Source organism: Macaca fascicularis, chromosome 8 (genome assembly GCF_037993035.2).
Source record: "Macaca fascicularis isolate 582-1 chromosome 8, T2T-MFA8v1.1".
Classification (NCBI taxonomy): domain Eukaryota; kingdom Metazoa; phylum Chordata; class Mammalia; order Primates; family Cercopithecidae; genus Macaca; species Macaca fascicularis.
The window spans coordinates 78,904,545-78,932,084 of NC_088382.1; the positions used below are offsets into that span (position 1 = coordinate 78,904,545).

General features: G+C 37.0%; 1 long non-coding RNA gene across 1 annotated transcript in view; it reads right to left on the minus strand.

Annotated features, from left to right (window-relative positions):
- Positions 1 to 27,540, minus strand: part of LOC123575111 (uncharacterized) — a 185,359-nt gene that overhangs the window by 28,904 nt on the left and 128,915 nt on the right. The window contains exon 3 of the long non-coding RNA XR_010577023.1: positions 14,620 to 14,724. This is a non-coding gene — a long non-coding RNA (uncharacterized lncRNA). The remainder of the gene's footprint in view (positions 1 to 14,619; positions 14,725 to 27,540) is intronic.

A 27,540-nucleotide genomic window follows, 5' to 3' on the forward strand; every position in this document is an offset into this window, starting at 1 on the left:
ACCACCTGGGTCTCAGGTTAAGAGAATTCAGCTGTGGTTAGAGGGAGAAAAGAGACAGATACAGCACAGGAGGTAAATGTCAGCAAGAGAAAGATTTGCTGTGCTTCATTCTGATGAGGGACCTGGAGGGTCAGCATATTTTCATCCCACCCACATGAGATCAAAAGCCACACTTGCCTCCCTCATCCTGTTGCTTTCCTAAGGTACTCTCCCATGAGTTGCCTCAGGCAAAAGCTGGTTGGACTTATTAACTGACAGCCTGAGCAGGAGACCTAAAGAAGGAGGAAGCAAAGAGGACTCCTAGTCCTCTTTGGACTAGAAGGTTAAGCAGTAGAGAGATAGGCAGAACTTTTGGGGAAGAAAAAGAAAATGGCAGATGGCGGGTGTCAGGTTCACAACTACGCCAATTGCCATGTTGAGGTCTTAAGGGAGTGGGTGGATGAGCAGAAAGGATGCTCGGGGGGCCGTAGGCAGGTGAAAGATGATTTTATTCAGCAGTAGCTCTCACCAACAGCTTTCTCACATTGCCCTATCTCAGCTGCTTAATCCTCTGGCTCCCACAAACAGCTGCATGGCCAACTTTCCCTTGTTTTCAGGGTCAGCAGCTTAACTCTTTCCCTCTCTGGGCATGAGTAGGCTGAGCTATGTCCTGGCTCTCACCTTGCATCTGCAAAGATGGACAGCTCTGATTCTCTCTCCTTCTCTGGGTGCAAGCATGCCTGCACAGTGTCAACAGGGCGATTATACCTTTTACAGTCAATAGTGGCTTAGGGACAAGGGATGGCCTTCCCATGTTATGGCTACATAGCTGTGTTTACATCAGACATGGAATTGTGCACTTGTGATCCAAACTCGCTGAGTCACTCTGGCCTGGATGTCCACCTCAGCCTATTTCTTGACCAAAGCACAGCCATGTTCCTTACAGCGGGAGAAGAGAGGGGAAGGACTTTTTGGTATCAGCCTGAGATAGATATAATGTGGACTGAGAGGTAAGTTGAGGGAAAACATGTAATTTTTTTTTTTACCTTATTGGGATCACTTGCATATACTTAGTTTTTTGGGTTTGTGTGTGTGTGTGTGTGTGTTTAATGGATGTAAGTTGTACTTTCTTGTTGAATGATTAAGAATGTAATTAAGTCAATTAGCTTAATTCAAACATTTCACATTTTATACATATGCTATAACATCACTTTATGCCCCATAAATATATGCAATTATAATTTGTCAATATTTAAAAATACTCAATAAGCAATTTAAAAAAATATATAACTAATGATTTTACCTCCATAACTGACCCAGAAAACTGACAGCTGAAGGGAGGAGGCCTGGTTTGACAGCAGGGTGCTGTAGATCAATGTTCGGAGGGTTGACTTTTTTACTCCCCATCTTTGGTTTCAAGCTATTTTACTGTTGTTCTATAGTGATGTTATGTAGTGCATAGAGAGGACTGCTTTATGAATGTCTCATCTTTTTCCCCTGTTTTTCATATGCAACATACTAATTGGACTGTCACGTTTTCAAAGATCATTGGTATACCTTTTCTTTCTTTCCATTTCAGAAACAGAGTCACTTCAGAAGCATTGTGTAGGCTGGGTGATGGAGTTTTCAAGAGTGTAGACACACCCAGGTTTAAATCACAGGTCTGTCTCTTACTAGTTGATTTGACCTCAGGCAGGTTAAATAAATTTTCTCTGGATCATTTTTTTCTCATTTGTAAAATTAGGGTAATTACAGAAGTAAAAATATTAGGAGAACTTAGCACAGAGCTTGGTGCATATGTGTGAATTAAACAGCAGACAATAAATTCTTACTGATAGTTATGTTAGTACTTTTTATTTCCTTATATCTGAAAACATCTGGTAAATAAAGATTATCTCATTGTAATAACAGCCCAAACCATGTATTTGCTGCACTGAGATTAAAGTAGCTTAAGTTGAAAAAATTTATGACCTCATATACTTTGAAACCTTCTCTTTAAATCTTCATCATGTATTTATAAACAATAGATGTTTCCACACAGACACTATAATGATGATTTTGAGGAAAAAAGAAGTAAGCTTAAAAAGCACACAAATTCATATCAAAACATGGGAACACAGCAACCGTGACCTCAAAGTGTAAAGCCTACTTCGGCACAGTTGAGATGCTTTTGATCCATTCTGTGAAGTCCACTTCCGAATTCTTTCTTATCTTGTTGAATGTTGCTATATTTTCTGGAATCATCTCCTCTTCCTCTCTTTCCCTCACCCTTTCACAATGAGTCATCAAGATCTTTTAATTCTATCCTATAATTATGTTGGAAACCTATGCTCCTTTCTCTATACCCACTGCCATTGTTTCATTTCTTGTCTGGGTTTCTGCAATAGCCTCTTAACCAGTTTTTCTCCCTACTTGCCATGCTCTAATCCATCCTTTGCACCTCGATAAATCTGATTGTTCTACTCCCGTCACGCCCACCCCTCCACCCCCAATTTTTTTAGACAGAGTCTCACTTTGTTATCCAAGCTGGAGTGCAGTGGCACAATCTCGGCTCACTGCAACCTCTGCTTCCTGAGCTCAAGCGATTCTCCCTGCCTCAGCCTCCTGAGTAGCTGGGATTACAGGTGCCCACCACCACACTTGGCTAATTTTTGTATCTTTAGTAGAGATGGGGTTTCGCCATGCTGGCCAGGTTACCCCCTCTTAAAGCCTGCAGTGGTTCTCTATGCCTTATGAGATTTATTATAAGATTCCTAGGATGGCCTGCCAGGGACTGCTAGTTGACCTCTAATATCCATTTTCCCTTTTTTTTTCATAATAGGACCAGTTGCCTGCTGCCATCTTTAGAAGACATAGCTGATCACACTGAAGGTTGAATTCCCAGCTTGCCTTTAACTCATTGTGAGTTAAATATGTCTGGTCAATAGCGTTTAAGCAAGAGTGCCACGTAGCACTTCTGCTAAGTGTCCTTAAAGACAATGCTATAGATTAAATGTCTGCATCCCCCTAAAGTTCTTATATTAAAATCCTAAGCCCCAATATGAGGGTATTATGAGGTTGGGCTGTTGGTAAGTGATTTGGTAGGCAGAGCCCTCATGAATGGGATTAAGGACCTATAAAAGAAACCTCAGAGAGCTTCTTTACCCTTTTCTACCATGTGAAGACACACGCAGCAAGAAGATCGCTGTCTATGAACAAGGAAGCAGGCTTCACCAGATACTGGAATCTATGGATACCTTGATTTTGGACTTCCCAGCCTCCAGAACTAAGAGAAATAAATTTTTGTTATTTACAAGCTACCCAGTCTATGATATTTTATATAGCAGCCAGAACAGACTGACAGAGAGGTAGCATGTCTTTCTTCATCCTTTTCTCTTTCCTAATAACTGAATTGTAGATATGAGGGTTAGGGCTAGAACAGCTCTTTGAACTTGTGCGGTGAGATACAAAAAATGGTGGAGTAGCAAGCAAAAGAGAACCTGAATTTATTAGCATCACCGAGCTTCCAAACTTGTCATAGACCGGCTTCCTCAAACAATAACATGGGTGGGAAAAATAAACTCCTGTCTTCTATGAGCCAATATTATTTTGAATTTCTGATACCTTTAGTCAAGCTAAATCCTAATATGTATGCAATCCATTATCTTCCAAAGTCTTGTCCTTCTGTTATATTTCATATTACATTTCTTTTCCATTGGACTTTTCTCTACAACACTCCTGAACTACATGTTGGCCCAAGACCATAGAATGATGTCAAATCTTATTGCTCTGGTTCAGGTTGATCCCTTTGCCTAACATCACATACCCCACAGCTCTAGTAGCCTTCATTTGAATGTTAGAATTATTACTTGTTTTTCAATACTCTGCTCAAACATCATCTCCCATAAGAAGCAATCACTGACAATTCACTTCATGCCTCCAAAAGGTGATTTCGCTTCCCTCTCACAACCTCTGGAGCTGTACAGATTTAAAATTGCACCACTCAAGGACACTGACTGTTACTTATTTGTACGTGTTCTTTTCCCATTAATCCTTGAGGGTAGTGATTCTGTCCTGTATATTTGCCATGTCTAGCCGTCTCCGGAAATTTGTAGGTGATCAATCAAAATACAGTTTTGATTTCATAGGACATAATCATATTTCTGGAGTTTTTCCAATAAAAGTAATATATATACTATTTCTCAATTCAGAGGAAGAAAATGACATTCACTCATTGCATTTCATACTGATCAAAAACTTAAATTTTAAGTTGCGGGTTATTCAAAGGATTGAGTGATTTTATTTGAGAGACTACATTCTATTCTGAAATACTTCACAGTAAAAGTTGTTGCCTCAGATAAATCTTAGAACATTAAAGTGGCATTTAGTTTAAATGTAATACAATTTACGAAAAATCGTAAAAGCATACTTTTGGATATCTCTATTATCTTTTAAAAATATGACTTCCTTTCTAATACCAGTTTTACCTTCCAAAAAAGATACGCCCTATTTTTTTCTACCTAAATGTTTTCTGAGCATTTTCCTATGTCTTTAAGTTGTCCTCAAAACAACTATTTTTTTTTTTAATTTTTTAGACAGATCTCACTTTGTCACCCAGGCTGGAGTGCAGTGCAGTGACGCCAACATACGGCTCACTGCAGCCTCTATCTCCCAGGCTCAGGTGATTCTCTCACCTCAGCCTCCCAAATAGCTGGGATTACAGGTGCATGTCATCATACCCAGATAACTTTTTGTAGAGACAGGGTCTTTCCATATTGCCCAGGCTGGTTTTGAACTTCTGGGTTCAAGTGATCCACCTGCCTAAGCCTCCCAAAGTGCTGGGATTACTGCGTAATATTCAACTTTAGTTACTATATTAAACTAATCTACTTTCTGTCCTTACGTATTTGCCTTTGTTTGATGCTTTATATAAATGGAATCATACAATATGTGGTCTTTTGTGACTGGCTTCTTTCACTAAGCATAATGTTTTTAAGATTGTTGTAGCATGTATCAGTATCTCATTCCTTTTTATGGCCTAATGATATTCTTTTGTATGGCTATGTCTCTCTGTGCTTGTCAATTTATCAGTTGATGGATATTTGGATTATTTCTACTTTTTGGCTATTATGAATAATAATGGTATAAACATTAATGTACAGGTTTTTGTGTAGACATATGCTCTCATTTCTCTTAAGAATATACATAGCTTAGCTCCCACATATCAGTGAGAACATGCGATGTTTGGTTTTTCCATTCCTCAGTTATTTCACTTAGAATAATAGTCTCCAATCTCATCCAGGTCGCTGCAAATGCTGTTAATTCATTCCTTTTTATGACTAGGTAGTATTCCATCCTATATCTATATACCAGTTTCTTTATTCACTCGTTGATTGATGGGCATTTGGGTTGGTTTCACAATTTTGCAATTGCAAATTGCACAGCACAGTTTTGATAAGTTTAAAACTTATCACTAGAGAAAAGACATCTAGTTCATCCCTTTCTGGATTAGGATTGGGATATTAAATTCTTGGGTTCCTGATTCACTGGACTGGTATCTTTGAGCTAAACTCTCCTGCTCCACTCTCTACTTGGGCCTTCCCAGGGAACAGAGCTGTCTGCAGTCCCTGATGCAGTTACTTTTGGGAGTTGCTCATTTCTAGAAAAATCATACTCAAGAAATGTTAAAAGAATAAAACTTTGGCAGGCTTCATATAGTATGCTGTCTGCATAAAGTTGTACAGACTATACAGAATCTTGAGATACAAATCTTTAGAGATTTTCCTTGTCTTTTCATTTCCCAAATGTTATTATTCATGAATTTCTAAACATAAGACACGTCCGAGGTGCACTGATGAACAATGGGACATATGGTATTGGGTTTATCAATGCCATTTTACAGCAAAGAGACATGCAGTCAGATGGTGAAGTAATACAACAAAAATATAAATAGTTTTCTTAATTACAAAAAGTGAATATAAGTTATATTTATTGAAGGGGGCTAGATTTTACTTTAATGGCTGAAAAAAATAACTGTAAAGATGGAAACACATTTTCATGTTTGGTTCTTCATTAATGTTGCCATTCAAATACAGCAGTTGTGTGATAAAAAAAATCAGTTAGTTAAAATAAGTAATTTTTGTTCAGAGGAACTGAAGCTAATGTGGTTAAAAATGAATTTTTTTCCCCCAACAAAACACTTTTTGTTCCTTTTGGTGCTGCAGAGTTGCAGAACAAACACATAAACACTTGTTTCTTTCCTCTTGCCCAGCACAAAATGAAAGCACATGGTTATTGCTACCGTACATTCAGTCTTGCTTCTTATGCTAGAAGAAAAATTAAATGTAGGGATCTAGTTATCATTCAAAAGAGTAAGTCTAAGAATTGGAAATATGACACATTTTTGAAATATCAATGAAAATGTGCCTCGCTGAAATAGTGTCCAAAATGAATTCATTCAGACAGTATCTGTGAAAGCTTCTATTCCTCTCAGAAATTCCCTATCAAGCTTTGCAAAAGGATGTTGTATTTCACTGTCTCCTAAAAATGCGTACAAACAGGGCAGGACCATGCCTTCATGAGGCAGACATTTCCCCCACTAAACACAAAGCTGAGTTTGGGACGCTATAAACAATTCTGTGGACTTTTACAGTAAGATCAGATTGGAGCATGGATTACATTATTTTGTATGCTTGCCTTTCATAGTCTTAATGGGTTTTCAAAAATGTGCAGTGATGCTTTGTGTAGTACAAGGCTGGAGAAATAACACAACCCTTCAGCACAGCCTGTGATCTGTCCAGCTACACAAGCAAATGATGAATCCTATGTCCAGTGCTGGAATTATTTGTCCGACAGATAGAACATGCAGGATAAAAACTTTTGAATATAATTTTGCAACAGTGAACTCTCGACAGCTAAAGATGCAGGCTAATTGTTTGTATTCTACACCACGGGCAGTTCCATGTCTTTCATAGAAGTCTTATGCTTCCCTCTGCCATTCTGTTTCCTGGTCAGTAAATTACAAACTATACTTTTAGTTTTCTATATAGAGATTTATACTAAAAAACTTGAGAATTGATGATGGAGAAGAAAAGAGTAGAGAAAAAGGTCCCTGTCCTTTCTCAAATACATGCAAACATGTTTTTAGAAACCTATTTTATAGTTTTAACCTAAGCTTTATTTCAAATCAGTCACACAGAGCAGTAATAATCATGTTTCCTCTTAGATCTGATGACCATTCTATGAATTATTTTCCTACATAAATTCACTTAATAGTAATTAAAGTATTTTAGATGCAACTAAATGAGACAATCCAATTTCTGAAACATACACATATTGTACTGTGTAAATTTGTAACACATATTTGATAATATTACATATGGCATTAGTGGGGAAATATTAACTCTTTGAATATACTACTGTCTGTTTTCTCTGAGCACTTTGAAGAAAACTCTGGTGCCCTTAGAAGATGTATTAGTGGAAAATCTCTAGTCTGTTACATTTGCACCATTACATAGAGAAGAGAAAACAAAAACAATTGATGTGACATCAGAGAGATTATTCTCAGTACTTTAACGTTCTTATTTCTAAAATGAGGGGCTTCGGCAGACGAACATTTGGATTCTTGTGGCTTTAATATCTCTTGGTTCAGTGAGTGAAACTGGCTTGGGATTCTTGTCATTATTCATCAGAAGAGCACTTAGGAGCTACATGCTTTAATAAGTAAAGTAACCAGGGATTTTTGTCTTTGATTCATGATAGCTAGTAATGGAGAAAATGTCTCAGAAATTATACTTGATGTTAGAAAACTACAACATTTTCAATATTTGCATTTGTTCTATATTCTAGAGATCAAGCATAAAATATTAGATCACAGCGAATATCAACTTTTTAGGGAAGTGAAGTTCATGATTTAATTATATTATTATACACTTTTCTTGGGAGGTATTATTTTCTGCATTTTTAAATTATTAATAGTTTATCTTTTTATTTTTCTCAACAGACTCATTTGAATATCAAAGCATAGGACTCTAATTGTCACAGACATTTGAAAAATTTTATTTTTCTTTGAAATTTTTAAACTATTATCTTATTTGTGGATGTTTCATATTATTCAAATTAAACTAGTCATACCAGAAATTCTTCTAAATAAACACCTTTTAAAATCTCTCTTAACTTGGTTCTGCTTGCAGGCCTGCTTTCTCTTTTGTGTTTGATGAAAAGGTATAAGGGATCTCTACTCCATACTCTGTGCTTTGCCTTATGAAAATTTTAAATCTTAAAATCCTTGAAATTCAGAAATTAAGAGTTTTTAATTTTTTTAATATTCTGAATCTAACACTAATAAGTAGAAAAAAGTCCCAAGCTTACATCTACTATTCAAAGTAACAAGTGAAATACAGTTCCCAATATTATTATCCATGAAATCTGTTGTAATCCAAAGCCACTCTTAAGATTTTACCTTAGGTAGTAACTGACAGCCTCTTATAGGTCTTGCAAAATCCAGCTTTTCTTTCTCAAGGAAAAATTCTATTACAAATTTCTTTATACCTGAAACTAAATTATAAACATTTTTAAATACTTGAGGGTTTATATCTCATAATTTTTCTGACTCTTATCTTGTTTGTTTCTATACTTAATTTTGCTTATGTATATTGAGAGACTATACCAGTGTAGGCTTTTTTTGTTTGTTTGTTCAGTTTTTATTCTTCCATCTATTCAGCAAGTATTTATTGGCCATTTACAATAAGCAATCTGTGAAAGACAGAATTAAATAACAAATTGACCCTGCTTACAATCTAGTACAGTAACTAACTCACATATCAGTTGAGTAAAAGGAAAAGAAATGATTGTCTTTTTCTTTTCTTTTCTTTTCTTTTTTTTTTTTTTTTTTTTTTGAGACAGAGTCTTGCTCTGTCAGCCAGGCTGGAGTGCAGTGGCATGATCTTGGCTCACTGCAACCTCTGCCTCCCAGGATCAAGTAATTCTCCTGCCTCAGCCTCCCGAGTAGCTGGAATTACAGGGGTGTGCCACCACGCCTGGCTAATTTTTGTATTTTTAGTAGAGACAGAGTTTCACCATGTTGGCCAGGCTGGTCTTGAATTCCTGACCTCAGGTAATCCACCCACTTTGGCCTCCCCAAGTGCTGGGATTACAGGCGTGAGCCACCATGCCCGGCCAATTTTATTTTTCTTTTACTCGTCATCTGTGGGCCTTGAAATAGGCAAATTATAAATGAGAAAGATATTGTTGTTGGCTAAAATTAGAACTAAAATTTAAACTATTTTCATGATAAATTCTATATTACGTCTTGAGACAGACTCTCATTCTGTCACCCAGGCTGGAGTGCAGTGGCGTGACCTCGGTTCACTGCAACCTCCACCTCCCAAGTTCAAGTGGTTCTCCTGCCTCAGCCTCTGAGTAGCTGGGATTACAGGCACATGCCACCATGCCCAGCTATTTTTTGTATTTTTAGGAGAGACGAGGTTTCACCATGTTGGCCAAGTTGGTCTCAAACTCCTGACCTCAGGTGATCCTCCCGCCTCGGTCTCCTAAAGTTCTGGGTTACAGGTGTGGGCCACCACGCCCGGCCAGTCCTTCTTTTAAGTGTTTGCAGTCCTGTTGAGGAATCAAGTCAATAAACAGCTGTTTGCTACACAATTTGACAAGTGTAATAACAGTGAAAAATCCAGAGTAATCAAAGAACAAACAGGAGGATCACTGTAGTGGCTTGGAAGTGTAGAGCAGGGTAAAGGCTGATAAGAGTCATTCTGAGGTTCAACAGGGCTATCCAGTGGACAGACAATGGGCTGAGGGTAGGAAGAACAAGTGACAAGAACAGTCATGGTAGGTTTACACCCCTATTTGGATTGAGTTGACTCTAAAACTCACAAAAAATGTAAAATCACTCATTTTTGTTGTTTCTAGAAATAGCATAACAGACATCCTATCCTTTTTTCTTTTTCTTCTTACTTTATTTTATTGCATTTTATTTTATTTTTTGGGGAAAAGGGTCTCAGTCTATCACCTAGGCTAGAGTGCAGTGGTGTAATCTCGGCTTACTGCAGCCTCTACCTCCCCAGACTCGGGTGATCCTCTCACCTCAGCCTCCTGAGTAGCTGGAACTACAGGCTCTCAACATCATGCACAGCTAATTTTTGTATTTTTTTTTTTTTTTTTAGAAATGGGGTTTCACCAGGTTGCCCAGGCTGGTCTCAAACTCATGGGCTCAAGTGATCCTCTCACCTAAGGCTCCCAAAGTGCTAGGATTACGGGCATGTGCCGCTCCGCCCAGCTGGCATCCTAGCCTCAGCCCTTGTGGTAGTATTCTTTTATTTGTATATTGTATAAAGTTTTATATGTATTTTTTCTTTATATTAAGGTAACAGTTTTGTTTTTTCCTCCCCTAATTTGTTAGGACTTTGTTACCTCTAAAGCAAGGGTGTCCAATCTTTTGGCTTCCCTGGGCCATGTTGGAAGAAGAATTGTCTTGGGCCACGCTTAAAATACACTAGCACTAATGATAGCTGATGAGCTTAAAAAATTGCAAAAGAGTCTCATAATGTTTTAAGAAAGTTTGCAAACTTGTGTTGGGCCTCATTCAAAGTTGTCCTGTGAGCTGTGTGCTGGATAAATTTGCTCTAAAGGAATATCATTTCCTAACAGAGGAGTTCTACTATTAAACTAAACTAATGCATACTTCTGGGAGAACTGTAGAAAACTGAGGATTGTCATAGGTCTAGATTAAGAAGAAAGGAACCTATGGTGATAAAAATACTTTATCTGATACATGCCTAATCAAATAAAGTTGCAAAATAAAGAGGCCAGCAAACAGTAGGAGTGTTTATAAAGCACCCATCCTCATTTATATAGTAAAAATAAATGACTATGACCATAAAATTATAAGAGTGAGCCTTCTTCTTTCAAATGAAATAGCTGGTATAGAACTTGTCTTCTAACTATAAATAGCAAAAGAACCTGAACATATATATTTTACAATTGTTTTCAGGAATTGGAGAATAGACAGATTAGAATTATGATCCCTGAAAGAATGGTGGCTAAGGAGGTAGGTCATAAAATTGTCAAGTTTTCGTTTTGGAGGCAATTTTTAGACTATGATTCAGGGAGAGAACCCAAAATAGAGCAGGATGGTGTAAATTGATGAAAGGAGAATGAAATTTGGGGAGGCTGAGGCTGCTAGAATTTTCAGGGCAGAGTACTGGGAGGTGTGACCTACACAGAGAAAGAATTTCAGAATCTTTAATTCATTGGTTAAATACTAATTTAGGCATGCTTAGGGTCAAACTTCATAAGGTCAGAAAAAGAACAACTGCCAGAGAGCTTTAAGCTGAAAAAATAATAATAACAATAATCCCAGAGGTCAATAGTGCTGGGAGGTGTTTGATTCTAACCAGGCAGTAAAAAGTATCATTGAACATTTAGGGCATTCAGTAGAGATCACAGAAAGTCTTGTCTTAGTAGTAAGTCTAAACTAGGATTACAAAAAGACTACTCTAGACCCATCTTAACAATATTTCGAAACAATTGTGGAAAATATTATGCAAAGGTAGAAGTAATGTATCTGCTTGCCAAAATAAACTTCAACACTAAAGGAAGAAAATAAAATGCAAGTGCTCAACAATGTAACACACGCTGTGTCTAGCGTCCACTCACAAATTGCTAACTATGCAAAAACGCATCAATTTATGACCCACACCCAGGAGAAAATTTGTCAATAAGAAAATTGTTTATCAATAACACGAAATTAGAAAAAAGAGCCTTAAAGTAGCTATTTAAAAATCAAAAATAGAGCAAAGGATTTAAAAGAAAATATGAACATCTTGAGAACAGAAACAGAAGACAGAAAAGTAAACAAATTGAACTATTAGGGCTAAAATATACAATAAAATGAAAAAAATCACTGTCAGACTTAAAGCAGATTAGTAGCTGTGAAAGAAAAGAACTATGAACTTGAAAACAAATCAGTAAGTGGCTCACACCTGTAATCTCAGCACTTTGGGAGGCCAAGGTGGGCAAATCACTTGAGGCCAGGAGTTCTAGACCAGCTTGGACAACATGGTGAAACCCCATCTCTACTAGAAATACAAAAATTAGCCAGGCATGGTGGTGCATGCCTGTGGTCCCAGCTACTTGGGAGGTTGAGGTGGGAGGATCACCTGAGCCTCAGGAGGCTGAGGCTGCAATGAGCCAAGATCACACTACTGCACTCCTGCCTGGGCAACAGAGAGAGGGCCTGTCTCAAAAAAAAAAAGAAAAAAAAGAAAGAAAGAAAGAAAAAAAAAAAAAGGAAACAAAAAACTATTGAAACTCTATTCAAACTGAAGGTTAGGTAAAAGAAAATCTAAAGAAACAAAAATGAACAGAGTGTCTGTGACCTATGAAAAGATATCAAGCATTGTAACAGATGTATAACTGGAGTCTCAGAAAGAGAAAAAAGAGATAGGGATGGGGAAAAAAAGCATTTTAGAAAAGAATGTACTCCATATCATTCATGAAAATTAACTCAAAATTAAGTATAGACATGTATGTATGTGCAAATCTGTATAATTTTGGAAGCAAACATAGGAAAAACTTTTTGTCTGTTGCACAACCAAATATTTTGACAGAAGAAGCACAAGCCATGAAATTAAAAAAAAAAAATGTATACATAAAATTAGACTTTGGAAACAACTAAAAATATATGCCCTTTAAAGTAAACTGTTAAAGAAAAGTCAAACCACTTAAGTAAAGGAAATACTTTTGATATATATAAATCTGTTAAAAGGCCTGTGTTCAGGAAAGACAGACACTTCACAAAAGAAAATATAAAATGGCCAATAATGACATAAAAGATGTTCAACATCTGTAACCATCAAGGAAATTCAAATTAAAACCACAATGATATCTTACTACACACCAGGGGTGTCTAATTTTTTGGCTTTCTTGGGCCACATTGGAAGAAGACGAATTGTCTTGGGCCACACATAAAATACACTAACACTAATGATAGCCGATGAGCTAAAAAAAATTGCAAAGAAATCTCATAATATTTTAAGAAAGTTTATGTTTTTGTTTTTCGGTGTTTTTTTTTTGTTTTTTTATTGAGACGGAGTCTCGCTCTGTCGCCCAGGCTGGAGTGCAGTGGACGGATGTCAGCTCACTGCAAGCTCCGCCTCCCGGGTTTACGCCATTCTCCTGCCTCAGCCTCCCGAGTAGCTGGGACTACAGGCGCCTGCCACCTCGCCCGGCTAGTTTTTTGTGTTTTTTTTAGTAGAGACGGGGTTTCACCGTGTTAGCCAGGATGGTCTCGATCCCCTGACCTCATGATCCGCCTGTCTCGGCCTCCCAAAGTGCTGGGATTACAGGATTGAGCCACCGCGCCGCCCAAGTTTATGAATTTGTGTTGGGCCACATTCAAATGCATCCTGGGTTGTGGGTTGGACAAGCTTGCTATAAACTGTCAGAATGGCTAAAATTAAGAAGTCTAATGGTTCCAAAAGTTGGTTAAGATATGGAGGACCTGGAATGCCCTCATACTGGCAGTGGGAACAAAATGCTACAACCATTTTGGAAAACAATGTGCTGTTTTTGTTATGTTTTGTTTTACAGTTAAACACACACTTACCATGTGATCCAACAATTTCCCTCCTAGGTATTTACCCAAGGTAAACTGAAACACACACTCAGACAATAATTTGTATATGAATGTTCATAGCAGCTTTATTCATAATTGCCAAAAACTGGGAAGAATCAAAATGTCCATCAACAGGTGAATTAATAAAGAAATGATGGTTTATTCATATAATGGGATCCTATTTAGTTAAAAGGAACAAACCACTGATACAGCTAACAATGTGGATGAATCTCAAAATCATACTAAAGGGAAAAAAGACAAAGACACAGAAGAGTGTCTGTCTGATCTCCTTTAAGATCAATGGTTGCCTGGGACAAGACTGCAAAGAAGCAGGAGAAAACATTTTGGCATGATGGAGATATTTTATTTCATGATTGAGGGGGCAGTTACATGAGTCCATACATATGTAAAAACTCATTGAACTGCACACTTAGAATGGGTGTATTTGTTGTACAGTTATGTGTTGTTTAATGAAGGGTGTGGATTCTGAGAAATGCATCAGTATGCAATTTAGTGACTGTGCCAACATAGAGTGTACTTACACAAGCCTAGATGGTCAGCCTACTACACACACACCTAGGCTAGATGGCATAGCTTATTGCTCTTAGGCTACAAACCTGCAAAGCATGTTACTGTACTGAATACTGTAGGCAATAGTAACACAGTAGTGTTTGCGAACCAAAACACAGAAGAAATAGCTAAACAGCAGGAAAGGTATAGTAAAAATGCAGTATAATCTTATGGGACTACCTTCGAATATGTGGTCCATCTTTGACAGAAAAGTCACTACGAGGCACGTGACTGTATATAAAATAAGCCTCAGTAAAGTTGTTTTAAAATAAGATTAAAAAGTTCATAAGACAGGAAACCTAAAACTGAGATCGAGAACTTTCATAATAGAATATAAATTCTTATTAAATGAGCAGACACTGTTTTGAAGAATTGATGCTCAACAATCCACAAGCAAGCGTGGTATTTAATTCACGGTTATATGTATGATTTGTCTGTCTAATAATGTTAAATCTTACCTCACTCTTCAATCCAAACCTTATCTTTATTTCCCTGTCTTAGATTGCCCAGTACACTAGGGAAAGACAGCATCAATATTAGGCATACAGATGGTTTGTTAACGGCTGTGTGAAACTAAGAAAAATTATAATGTTCTTCATTATGCAGATTATTATAAAGAGATAATTTGCATATTGATGTAAGTATATTTTGTTCCTAGGGATGTTAGACTCATAATTATTCCTACATTTTTTAATACTCAGGTTGTAAGGCTTTATTTCAAAACATTTAGCATTTATATCCCACTCAAATATAAAATTACAATTCTAGCCAAGTTCTAGGAAACAGAATAAAAAGGGTAATAGAATATATTTTAAGTGATTCAGGTGGAGTATATTGATTATAGAAGATATTATATATAAATAAAAGCTTTTAAAGTTTAATGCTTTCTGTGTCTGTTTGGTAATTCCAAACACCCTCTCTACTCCCGCTATTAACCTAGCACATTTAAACGTGGCATTTAAAAATGGCTTACCATAGTGTCTTTAGTAGATAAAAGGAACCCTGAATAATGAAATTGAGACAGCTAAGTGTAAAGGGGTCCCCGGAAAAACTCCAACTGGCCTGTGCATTGGGAGGAGTGCGCACTGGGTTGGGACCTCAAGAAGTTTGTGCCGTTTGCATGGGAGGAGAGAAGCCTGGCCTCTCCTGTTCCAGGGTGGAACCTAGAATTCAATCTGCTAGGTGGGAAGTCTATCCTAGCAGCACTCTCGCTCTGCTGAGAGTCCTGTTTCCCCTTTTTTTCTTTTTGCCCAAGAAATTCCATTTTTCTCACCCTTCGAAGTGTCTGTGAGCCTGATCTCTCATCGCCATGTGCCAAGAACCTGGTTTTCAGCTGAACTAAGGAGAAAGTCCTACAACAAAATGTTGATAATAAATGAGGGATGGATGCCTAAACTCCTCCTTTTGGTTGTATGGTTACCACTCTTATCACTAACCAGGACTATCCAATTATATAAAAAATGTTCAATAATGATGATGGTAATAAACAATTGCACAAATTATTAGGAGATTAAATATGGTGGACAAAGCAGTTTTTATTGATACTAGTATTTGTATACATTATGGAGTACATGTATATTTTGTTCTATGCATATACTGTATAATGATCAAGTTTGGGTATTTGGAGTGTGTTGAGAACATTTCAAGTCCTCTTTTCTAGCAACTTTGAAATATATAACTTTGAATATACAATATGCTAACTATGACCATGCTGCTCTGCCATTGAACATTACAATGTATCCCTTCTCACTAACTGTACGTTTGTACCCATTAACCAACCCCTCCCACCCACAGGCACGCCCTTCCCAGCCTCCAGTATCTATTATTATTCTACTTTCTATATCCATGAGATTAACTTTTTTAGTTCCTACGTATGAGTAAGAACATGCCACGTTTGTTTTTCTGTATCTGCCTTCACTTAGCACTTTCATTTAACATAATGAAATGAAATGTTCCATTCATGTTGCTGTAAATGACACTCTCAGTTTAAAAAAATATTAAAATTAGAGGAAACATTATGAGTTAATTGAAAAATCAAGGCCAGGAAAGGTGGCTCACACCTGTAATCTCAGCACTTCGGGAGGCCGAGGCGGGCGGATCACGAGGTCAGGAGATCAAGACCATCCTGGCTAACACCGTGAAACCCTGTCTTTACTAAAAATACAAAAAATTAGCCGGGTGTGGTGGCGAGCACCTGTAGTCCCAGCTACTCGGGAGGCTGAGGTGGGAGAATGGCGTGAACCCACGAGGTGGAGCTTGCAGTGAGCCGAGATCGTGCCACTGCACTCCAGCCTGGGTGACAGAGCAAGACTCCATCTCAAAAAAGAAACAAAAAGAAAAAAGAAAAATCAACCAATATATATTTCCAGAATAGAGAAGAAAACCACTATTATAAAGATAAATATTCAGAATTTATTTAGTTTGTAAACCTACCTCCTGTCTACTTTAATCTGAAAGAAGTTATATAACATGTAATAATTATGACAGTGTAGGATAAAGGCCCTTATCTCCATTTTGTAGTATCTATTAATTTCTCCAAGGAAGCACTGAACAAAGTGCACTTAATTAAAACCACATATGGGCTGGGCGCAGAGGTTCATGCCTGTAATCCCAGTACTTTGGGAAGCCAAGGCAGGCGAATCACCTGAGGTCAGAAGTTCAAGACCAGCATGACCAACATGGAAAAACCCTGTCTCTACTAAAAATACAAAAATTGGCTGGGCGTGGAGGCACACACCTGTAGTTCCAGCTACTCAGGAGGCTGAGGCAGGAGAATCACTTGAATCTGAGAAGTTTGGGCAACAGACAGAGACTCCGTCTTAACAAAATAAAACAAAACAAAACACATACGTACATAATTTTGATACTTCATTAACCTTCTGGGCTTTCATAACTAAGTAATGAATCAGATATGATAATTCAGATGTTTTAGGTTCAATAAGCCCCATATTAGAACTGAATTTCAATGGAAATACTTATAAGACACTTTTGGTTATAGAATGGAATATGTGACTATGTGACTGGGTTACCACTGGGCTCTTCTTTTCTTTAAGCAAGAACATTCATCCACACTCTCATGGTAAACACCAGTTGTTGGCGTTAAAATTGCTTATACCATACTGGAGCAAATATACAACTTTGGAACACATGAAGACCATCCAAAGATGTTTATATTAAGAAACCATGGCTTATAAAGAAGAGTATAACTCTGTAATACTAAAAAACATTCTTCAGAAGTAAAGAGCCTTCCCAGAAGCAATGCACGAAGTGTATGAAGGAGAAGCTCTTTACGCTTCTGAGTCACTCAAACACTATTTTATTCATCAAAAAAAGAGTTTCACTGGGAAACAAGCTATTTTTTTCTTCTTTTTTTTGACATGGATTCTCGTTCTGTTGCCCAGGCTGGAGTGCAGTGACATGATCTTGGCTCACTGCAACCTCCGCCTCCCAGGTTCAAACGATTCTCCTGCCGCCTTGGTCTCCCAATCTCAAGTAGCTGGGATTATATGTGTATGCCACCGCACTTGACTAATTTTTTGTATTTTTAGAAAAGATGGGGTTTTACCATGTTGCCCAGGCTGGTCTCAAATTCCTGACCTCAGGTGGTTCACCCCCCTTGGCCTCCCAATGCCTGGGATTAGAAGAGTTGGTTTTTTATTTTTTATTTTTATTTTTGGAGACAGAGTCTCATTCTATCGCCCACGCTGGAGTGTAGTGGCATGATCTCAGCTCACTGCAACCTCCGCCTCCCAGGTTCAAACAATTCTCTGCCTCAGCCTCCTGAGTACCTAGGATTACAGGCGCCCACCACCATACCTGGCTAATTTTTTTGTATTTTTAGTGGGGATGGGTTTTTACCATCTTGGCCAGGCTGGTCTTGAACTCCTGACCTCGCGATCCACCTGTACAAGCGTTGTTTTACATATTGTTTCATCACCCAGGTATTAAACCCAGTACCCAATAGTTACATTTTCTGCTCCCCTCACTCCTCTCACCCTCCATCCTCAAGCAGGCCCCAGCATCTCTTGTTCCTCCTCTGTGTGTCCATGTGTTCTTATCATTTAGCTCCCACTTATAAGTGAGAACATGTGGTATTTGGTTTTCTGTTCCTGCATTAGTTTGCTAAGGATAATAGCCTCCAGTTCCATCCATGTTCCTACAAAAGACATGATCATTTTTTTTATGACTGCATAGTATTCCATAGTGTATATGTACCACATTTTCTTCATCTGACCTGTCATTGATAGGCATTTAGGTTGATTCCATGTCTTTGCTATTGTGAATAGTGCTCCAATGAACATTTGCATCATGTGTCCTCACGGTAGAACGATTTATATTCCTCTGGGTATACACCAAGTGATGGAATTGCTGGGTCAAATGATAGTTCTGCTCTTAGCTGTCTGAGGAATTGCCATAGTGCTTTCCATATGGTTAAGCTAAATTACACTCCCACCAACAGTGTATAAGTGTTTTTTTTCCTCTGCAACCTCACCAGCGTCTGTTATATTTTGACTTTTTAATAATCATTCTGACTGGTATGAGATGGTATCTCATTGTAGTTTTTATTTGCATTTCTCTAAGATCAGTGATATTGAACTCTTTTTTCATACTAGTTAGCTGCATGTGTGTCTTCTTTTGAGAAGTGTCCCTGTTCTTTGCCTAGTTTTTAATGGGGTTGTTTTTCTCTTCTAAATTTGTTTACGTTCCTCAAAGATACTTTGTCAGGTGCATAGTTTGCAAAAATTTTCTCCCATTCTAAATATTGTCTGTTTACTCTGTTGATAGTTTCATTTGCTCTGCAGAAGCTCGTAGGTTTAATTAGATCTCACATGTCAATTTTGGTTTTTGTTGTGATTGCTTTTGGCATCTTTGTCATGAAACTTCGTTTGTTCCCATGTCCAGGATGGTATTGCCTAGGTTGTCTTCCAAGGTTTTTATAATTTTGGGTTTCACATTTAAATCTTTAATCCATCTTGAGTTGATTTTTGTGTATGGTTTAAGAAAGGAGTCTAGCTTCAATCTTCTGCATATGGCTAGCTAGTTATCTCAGCATCGTTTGTTGAATTGGGAGTTATTTACCCATTGCTCATTTTTGTCAGCTTTGTTGAAGATCAGGTGGTCGTAGATGTGTGGCCTTATTTCTTGGCTTTCTATTTTGTTCCATTGATCTCCAACTGATAAACAACTTCAGCAAAGTTGTGGGATACAAAATCAATGAACAAAAATCACTAGCATTCCTATACACCAACAACAGCCAAACCAAGAGCCAGATCTACAAAGGCAATCCCATTCGCAATTGTCACAAAAAGAATAAAAAACCTAAGAAAACAGCTAACCAGGGGAGAGGTGAAAGATCTCTACAATGAGAATGACAAAACACTGCTCAAAGAAATCAGAGAATGGACAAACAAATGAAAAAAGATTCCATGCTCATGGATAGGAAGAATCAATATCAATAAAATGGCCATACTGCTCAAAGCAATTTATAGATTCAATGCTATCTCTATCAAACTACCAATGACATTTTTCACAAAACTAGAAAAAACTATGTTAAAATTAATATGAAACAAACAACAAAAAAGCCCAAATAGCCAAGGAAATCCTAAGCAAAAAGAACAAAACTGGAGGCATCACTTTTCCTGATTTCAAACTGTACTACAAGGCTACTGTAACCAAAACAGCATGGTGCTGGTACAAACACAGGCACAGAAACAGACCATTTTTAAGAGACTTTGACAATATCTACAAACAGTAAACTTCAGCTAATAATCATAATTTGTACTTTTGTCATTAAGGAATGCACTGAATCAATTGTATTAGTTTTGCGAAAGAAGGAGCTCAGAGCTAAGCTGCTTAGAATTGGTATCAGGGACTCTGTAATACCATCAGTGATGCAGACAGACTCCTTCCAGCTTTCTGTTCAGAGGTCTATGGTGCAGCACTCATATGCATGGCTGTTGCCTTATGGTCACAAGTTGGATTGTCTAAAACCAGTATATTAAGTAGGAAGAAGTAGAAGAACAAACGTTGTTTACCAATGTAACTGAGTCGCTTTTAAAGAGTTTTTCTTGAAGTCTCTCCCAGGACCTTCCACTTTTGTTTCTTTTGTTTCATTGGCCAGAATGATCACGTGGCTGCTTCTACCTGCAAAGGAGGTTGGGAAATGCAATTTGTAGCTGGCTACATACAGCCTCAGTGAAAATCAGGTTATATTACAAAAATTGAATGGGAAATAGACATTGAGTAGGTAAGCAGAAATGTCTGCCATGGTGATCAGCAATTTGCGTGAACAATAGAAATGCTGCATCTGTAGAGCATGATGGGATTATTTTAACTTTCTCTAAGAAACAAAAGTCTTTTATACTGAAATTTTAATCTGAATTATTTGCTGTGAGGGCCAATGCTGTGCTTCACTGTTTAGCTTTATTAATCAAATAAGTGTGTTTGGAAACAGTTTGTAATACTAGATTTTAAATAAAAATGCTTTCTTTTGGCAACAAGTACACCTGGACAAATCCTGTTTGTAATATAGATTAGCACTTTTGCCAAATTATCTCACAGCATATTATGTACTTAGTGGGTATTTTTTCAAAAATTAGATTTGTATATCATATTCCAAACGATTTGTGTTCATTTAAAAAAAAAAAAAAAGAAGTGTAAGTGCCTCTGGTGCCCTGCTATGATGAGGTATTTCCAAAAGTCCTGTAACTAAAACATGGCACTTATAACTAATCCATTTAAAATGAATTGTACATACGTGAGCATTTGCATTAAACATAATTAGCTAACCACAGCCTCTGCTTATGTCTGTATGGTATGTGTAATCTGTTTATAGAACAGGGCAGATGACATAATGTAGATTTTGGCAAATAATCACATTCTCCTTCCACAAATAATATTTGAAATGATAAAAACAACATACAGATGAATAGCTCCCAATAGGTAAAATCGTTATAACCCACATTTGCCAACACAGTTTTAATCCCATTTCTTGGCCATATATTTTGAGAGGGAGATGTACAATTCCAGTTTATGGCTCAATATTTCACTTTGACAGAAAGCCACTCTCAGGCATCAAGGATTTGAGACCAGGAAATACTGCAGTTGGAAAGGATGAGGGGTGCATGAAAAAGCTGAAGTCTGGGCTGGGCCACATGCTCCAGGTTAGCCTTGCTAAAAATGCCAACACCAGGATCCAACGCACAGTCTCAACCTCATTGTGCCCACCTCCAAATCCTTTGAAACAGATTCCAATGATAGATGCTCTCTCCTTTGCCCCCAAAAAAGAATGTCATCTTCCTCCCTTCTCTGCTTCCTGCCACATGACAGTGTGGAAGCTCCTATCACATCCCCAAAGTGGAAGGACATATCTCATCCCTAGTTTTATTTGAATTGATGGATTGCCATTATCACTAATTGGTGTTGCCATTTATCACTAATTTTCATCAATATATCCTCCTAGGATCCCAATTACTGCTAATTGAATTCCCAATTACTTTCTTATGAGTAAAGTTTCCCATTCCTTGAAGAGAGTCTTTAAATGAACACACGTGTCTTCCTGATTATGAAATATTTCCTATTCATTCTAAGTAATTGTGAATGTTTAGAAAGGTAAAGGGAAAGATTTTAAATTATCTAAAATTTAGAGATAACAGTTGTTAGCATTTTTAATGTATTTCTTTTTTCTATGTATAGACATTTAAAAATTCATGACAATTGACAATTGAGATACAGATAATAATATAACTTGTTTTCCAATGTCACTAAATATTCTTTGTAACATTCTAGGTATCTTTAGGGTCCTTGTCATGCCAGAATTGTGCTAATTGGATTGCTATTGTTTTCATTGTTGATATTATAATTAATAGCAATCTTTATACAAAAATAGTATCTGTGTTTTTGACGATTTCCTTAAGCTTGATATATCATTTGTCATGTTTTCAATGCCTAGTAAAAGATGAGCAAACTCTGTATGTTGTTTAAAAAGGTATTTACTAATTCACTTAACAAAAACTCTCACTATTACAGGGTAGTATACAAAAAAATGATTTAAATTCTCACTTCGGGCAATTTCTCTTTCCGAAAAGAATGTACAATGACATACACTCTCAACTTTGGCCATCGGATCAGATTCTAGTTCTCTTCAATTGTTTCTTGCAACCACTCCAGAGAATGGTTGTAATGCAAGGAAGTCCACTTCTTGCAGGTGTCCGCAGATTTCCATGCTCTAGCACTTCTATTTCCTGTCAAAAAGACGTTGTCCTGCTGTGAACAAGATTTGGGTAGAAGGAGAACATGAGGTCAACAGTTTGCTTGTACAACCTATTTGATTGGATGAAATTGCCCTTTTATTCAAAAAGGAGATTGTGTCAAACTACCTTATAGAATTGTTGAGGTTTTAGCTAGATAATTGTCTGGTACACAGTGAAAATTCAAATCACATTAAATGTTTTAACCTTAAAGATCCTGAAAGATGGTCTGAGAGACATATATGATAATTCCTTTATATTCAAGAGGCCATGGGATGCTTGGGAAACAAATTAATTAGAATAGGGAATACAACAAAATTAACTAACTGCAAAATGTACTTTCATGAGAGGATTAAATAATCAGAGACTATAGTGAGGATACTAACAACATATTCTCCAACAAATTCTTTTCCAGAACATACACTCCAGCGTATTCTCCACTGTTGTCCAGGGTGGTTAAGCCACTTGCCCAGGTGTCATATTTAGTTTGTGGTGAAAACAGGATAAGAATTCACTTTTCCCCATGCTGTATGTGGTGTTCTTCTCCTACATCATGTTGCCATTGCAATGTCACCGTGTGCTAACATTTTGTGCTTTTATTTTCATGAGGATTCAGCAGATTTGGGGTGGTGGCTCAGAAATATGTAGTTTTAACAACCTCTTAAATGATTCCTTCCTGTGGACCACCCTTTAAGAAACACTATTTTGAATGATGTGGCTACTTTATTTCTGGCAGTTTTTATTTCCATGTGCTGGCAAAATAGATATAAATGGAGCAAAATCTTTTTAAAAGCATGTTGATGTCTTCAGTTTACAAATTGGTCTATTCCTAATTCCAGAGCTACAGAGAGAATTAATGTTTCTTCTTTGGTTCGGATCAGGTCTGTTTCTTATCTTGCATGAAATTGTTTGTGAGAATTAAGTTATTATCAATATGGAAGAAAGGTGAAAAACACAAATTGACATGTATGCCCAGCTGGAAAATATATTTAAAGACTTTCCTTTGTATGTATCACCTGTATCGATTTCTACTTAACACACCACCAGTGGAGATGCTACTTCCCAGAATACAGTTCACCACCAGACTCCTCCGTGGTTCCTCCTACCTGGAACATTTTCTGGGGTTGGAGTCTCTGAACTGATGCTGAGAGAGAAAAGCTTAAGGAAGTAATCACCAGCACTCTGGCGACCTCCAAAATCAACTCTGGTGCAAAAGCAAAATTACTGCCTGATTTTCTACAAAGTCTGAGGCCTTGAGGTGGAGGAAAGATGAGGGAAAGAAGAGAAGTTTTCATGATCAAGACAGTTTTCTGGACCCATGGCTGTGCTGGGCCTTTGGACAATGTCAAAAAACAAGTTAAGAGGCTTCCTGTGCACTAAAAATACAGAATTAAATTAAATGTTTTCTTTGTCTCTAAGGACTGACAGGCAACCAAATGAACAATGACAGTCCAGAGTAATGAGGACTGTCATGGATAATGCATGGTACTAAAGGAGACACAGAAGAGAAGTAAATAACCCCATTGCTTAGATAGTATATGCTTTGGGGAAAAAAAAAACAAAAAGCAAAACACGGGTCACTGGGAGGTGACTGGCATGACAACATGGCATTCATGCAAGATGTAAGCCGCATCCATAGGCATGGATATGATCCAAAGGAAAAAGACACTGTGATACTCAAGTATAAAATCCTTTGTAGACAGCTAAAGAAGAATGACCTTGGGCAATTCATGCAGAAGGGAAATGGGAAAGTAAATTTTAATGGAAGCACATAAAAATGTGAACATACAGTTGTGAGGAAAATGATTTGAAATTGTGTCCTGGTTCTCTCACTACTGAGCTGTGTATGTCAAGCTATATTCCGTCTCTGGATCTCATTCCTCAGGCATAAGGCAAGATGGGTGGACAGGATGGATTCTGAAGTCCACTCCAGCTCTAATATTCTCTGGTTTTGTCTTAGTCATGGGAAGCAGAAACAATACACAGCTTCAGTTAAAGAGTCACCATCAAAGAAAGTGGAGCAGCTCTCACCTCTATAGTGAGGGAAGAAAGGAAGCAGCCACCGAACAATGGCAGGTCCCCAAGGGAAGCATAGTTGGTGGGTATATTACAGATGTTGGAAATTTAAAAATAATATTTGTCATGTATATTGAGATGTGAAGTTTCAGGCAAATATAATAGCAAAAATGAATAAAGTTAATTTTTCCTGACTTAAAAAACAGTAATAATAAGGAAAAATTCTTTTCCAGAAAGGAAAAGAATGCATTTAAAATGAAGCTAAAAAGAATAAAACGAATGGGGCTGATGGTTGTTAGCAGTCATATGTTTGCAAGTCAGCTGTTTATAATAAGCTTAGACTTTAAATTGATTAATTATTTTATTGAGCTGGCTTTTCTTTTGAAAACAGTTACCTCAAATAGTGTGAAAATGGATCCAGATGTAGTTGCTTCTTTGAGATTATTGGGACTATATGAGCAAATGGAAGATAGGTCATTTGATTATAAAAATAATTAAGGATTCATTTTATGTTTGGAAATATCTGAAACAGTTTTAGCATTAAAGGCACAATACGTAAATTTAAAAAGACAATTAGCTTATTTGTAATATTGAATTGGTATTATCACTAACATTGGTATTATCATTATTATTGAAGATTCATGTATTCATGTGGTAATTCAGTTTGCAGAGTTAATTACTTATTTCTTCCCTCTAAAATGTAGTAAAAAATGTGTGGCACTATCTTCAGTAGCTAAACTTCATAAGGATGTTACAATAGGCCTTTGTTTACAGAGGCAAAAAGATTATGAGACTTTACAGTAACTGAAGAGAGCATTTATTTAATTACAGATATTTTCACTATAATTTTAGAGGAAATACACAATTACATAAACACTGAATATAATATCTTTTTAATTTGCATACTGTGGGCTTAAACGTGTACTCTAAAGTAAACCAGAGCCATAATTATACAGACTTTTGAAGTTAATGCCTAATCTTTTCACCAAATATAATAATCTATTATTTTGTTTGTAAATATGTTAATATATCAACACTTTTAGCCACTAATATATGTTGAATTCTTGAGAATAACTATTTATACTTTCCTATCCTTTTGAAATATCTACATAATTTCACCTGGCTAATATTTTGGAAGAACATAATTGGCAACTTTAAAAAAAATCCTTATTATTAAATTGTATTTGAAGTTCTATGTAGAATACACTGCTTAGTTTGGAATTTATAAAGCTGTATTTCAAGAATCTGTCTTTCTACTTTGAACTATAATTGATATGCTTATGCTATTTAACAATTCTATGCACACTGAAGTGGTTTGTTCAGTACATATTGCTAACATATTTTGTACAGTATTTTCTATAATCCATGCTTTATAACTACTGAATAAAATAATTGATTTACTTATTTGAATTTTCTGTAATATACAGTGGATCTTCAAGCATATGAGGATTTTAAAATCTTAAAAGAGTTTCTGGGGATTACTGTGCATTTCATTTTTTAAAGACTTGATTCTCTTAATAAGTCTTCATCGTCTACTATGATTAAGGCATGAGAATTCACACCCGAACTTGTATGAACTCTGCCTTCAGAGAACTTACAAATTAAGGGGAAATAGAACACATGCACCATCAAATAAGATGGAAAGACAATAGAAAGTCATATGTTTTATAACAGAGGAATAAACAAATTCAGAAAACATGAAACTGCAAAAATGATGAGAGCCAGATAAGAAATAAAGGGGCTTGAGTCTCTTCTACTTCCTCCTTAATCTCACTCTCAGCAAAGAGCTACCTTGCTTCCTGCTTCACTGGGAAAACAAAAGTGATCAAAAGAGAACTTCTGTTAAATACCACCACTGCTTCTACTCACCTCCTTGTTCCTGTATCATCAACTTCGCATCATCACCAGTTACTGTGGATGACCTCTCCATATCCCTATTCAAGGTCAGTCCCTTCATTTGCTCTCAAAGTTCCATTCCCTCTAGGGACATTTTTCCAGCAACCATCCCCTCTGTGTCCTGTATCATTAAGTTTTCTCTCCCTTGGAATTATACAGAGCAGCATAGAAACATTGTTATTTCTCCCATATATTTTATTTAAAAATTGTCTTTTAACCTCATTTTCATCTCCAGCTGACACAGTATTCCTTGTCTTCACTTTATAAAATCCCTTGTAAGAATTTTCTCAACTCGCTATTTCCAAAAGAATTTTGAACATGTTCTGGGTGAGGATCCCCCACTCATCTACCAAAAATTCTTTTGTCAAAATCGCTATGGATATCTTCTTTGACAGATACCTTCTTAGTTTTCATCTTCATTATCTGTCACTTATTTTCAGCATTGGGCATCATCGATGGCTTCCACTTGAAACCCTTTTTCCACTTGGCTTTCAGGATGGCACACACACATGGTTTTCCTCTAACTTCCCATCCTTTCCTTCTTAGTATCTGTTACTGTTTCTCCTCATTATCTGACCTCTTCATTGAATCCCAGGACTCAGTCCTTAGATCACTTTATACTGCTGTCCATTCTCACTCCCATGATGCTCTCACCCAGCCTCCTTGCTTTAGAGATCATCTTTACGTTGATGGCTCCAGCCTGCAACCCCATCCCATTATCCTACAACCTAGCTGATAAAGTTGCAGAATTAACAAATAAAAATACAAGATACATAGTGAAATGGGAATTTTGGACCACCAATGAATAATTTTTAGTATAAGCATGTACCATTATTTATCTAGGATATACTTATATTAAATAATTTTTAAATATGAAATTTTAACTTCAGTGATAATCCTGTATTTTATCTGATCAGACTACTACCTGACATCTCCAATTTGATGTCAAAAAAATGTCTCAAATGTAAAATATCCTAAACTGTGCTCCACACATTCCAACAAACACCATTTTATCTTGTAGTCTTCCTTGTCTCCGTTAAAGGCAACTCCTTTCTCCCAACTTCTCAGACCCAAATCAGTTATCTTGACTTCTGTCTTATACTCATATACACAGTGAATCCATCATCACATCTCATTATGTCTAACCTCAGATACCACATGTTCAGAATTTGGCCTTTTCTCATGGCCCCTCTGCAGCTACCTTGGCTCCAGCTGCCA